This window comes from Octodon degus, unplaced genomic scaffold (genome assembly GCF_000260255.1).
Source record: "Octodon degus isolate 3935 unplaced genomic scaffold, OctDeg1.0 scaffold00066, whole genome shotgun sequence".
In the NCBI taxonomy this organism is placed as follows: domain Eukaryota; kingdom Metazoa; phylum Chordata; class Mammalia; order Rodentia; family Octodontidae; genus Octodon; species Octodon degus.
Window position 1 is genome coordinate 4,079,139 of NW_004524642.1, and position 2,019 is coordinate 4,081,157.

Sequence of the window (2,019 nt, forward strand, 5' to 3'; positions counted from 1 at the left end):
TTATTCTATTTTTAAAGAGAATTTTTAAAATAGTAAGAAAAATAGAAACAAAACAGAAATTTACTAAACAAGGTGATAAGACTTCAACAATGGTTATTATATTGCATATCATTTTATTCAAATTAGTTGTTCAGATTACTAGACATAAGTAGGCAAAATTGGTCAAAAATTAAAAGAAGAAAACCACCCCCCCCCAGCATTAACTGTTCCTTTCAACAGAAATGGAGAAATCAGCAGTACAGTTACATAAGCTCTCTCTTGTGTGTGTATATGTATCTTCCCCTTCATTTTTTCTTTTCTGCTTTCCTTCTTTCCAGTTGTTCCTTCCCTGTGATGTTTCTTTACCTTTCACAGTATCTGTTGTACCTTTTGGATTTTGTTTACTCTGTTTGGTTCTTACACTAGGGAGACAATGCGATGTTTACACATGCACATCTGATTTATTTCAGTTATGAATATGGATTCTAGGTGCATTCATTTTGGTACATATTTGTGAAGTATAGAAGGATAACTTAGCATTGGATACCATAATGTTGGTTATTATTCTTAAAATCTGACAGATTGCTAATGTGCAGGCAACTCTCAAAGCTAGACATAGGAGCAGGTCCCAGATGTGGGCCTATTTAAGACACTCGCCCAGATGTGCTCATTGGGTTTATGTTGGTGACTGTATCCACTAGCTGTCCCAAACATGCAAACCATCCAACCTATAGCAACTAGACAGCCTTCAGTGGAGCCAGCGAGGCTGATTTCTGAGGCTCTGCTGTTCCTTTTCTACAGTCTTGTCTCATACAGTTCCTAAATTCTACCAAAATTCTAAAATATCTGGCACTCATTTTTATGTTATTAGAGTAGAATGTTTACTATAACTGTCAAAAGACAACCCCATCCTCTAAGCAAAAACCAAAAGACAGACTCAACCAAGAAGGCCCATGAGGGCGACTGGCTTGCTGGATGAACTGTGGGCTGCTCATGGGAAGAGGTGACTTGGTGGCAGCAGGGGATCATCACCTGTTTGTCCTCTTCTCACATAACAACTCCATTGATGTGGCTCACCTCAAGTTACTGTGTAGAAGGACAGACTTAAAACAAAATCTAAGAATACAGTTACTTACTTCCAAATAAACTATCAGAAGGGTTGCTAGTTTTTTAGAGTTTTCTAAGGTAGCTATGACAAAGTATCACCAGCCAGGTGGCTTAAACAACAGACATTTATTTTCTGTTGTGGAGGCTGAATCTGAGGTAAAGGTATTTTCAGGGCTGGTTTCTTCCCAGGCCTCTTTCCTTGTCTCAGAGATGACCATGTCCCTCTGTGTGTTCATAAGGGTCTTCCACTCTGCATGTGTCCATGGCTGTGGCCTTGTGTTCTCCTCTTCTATGGCCACCAGATTTAATGAAGATCATCCCAACCGTGGAATTTTAACTCAGTTAAATTTTTAAAGGTCCTATTTCCAAATAGAGTTATATACTGAAGTACTGGGGTTAGGACATTGATATATGAATTGGGAGTGGAGGATACAACTTGCACTATAGCGGAAGTTGCACTATTGGGGGACAATAACATTTGTGTTTGGGAACTTGCTCCATCTAGGATATGTATTTTGATCACAGAAAAAAAATCACAGAAAATTTAGCAACCATTGAAGCTTGTATATCATAGTAATGATAGTACAAATGTACCCTCTTCCTACATACGAAACAAGGCTCACATAAATGAGTGCCAAAATACCTTTTGAAGTGTCATGTCCTGTTTTCCAGTTACCTTAAATTCCCTGTCTAAACTAGATAATTATCCACTTTATTCTGATACATCAAGAATTTTCAATATTTCTGTATCATTCTCTTCTTTCTAGGTGAAGCCTCAACAGTTCTATGTACAGTTTTATCTTACAGTTAAAACAATAAGAAACTTTGACTTAGAAATTATTTAAAATCTTTTCACTAACACACTTTGCAGATGTTTGTTATAAATACACACAAATTTTCTCAATATTCTAGTATTAAGATTTTGTTGACTCT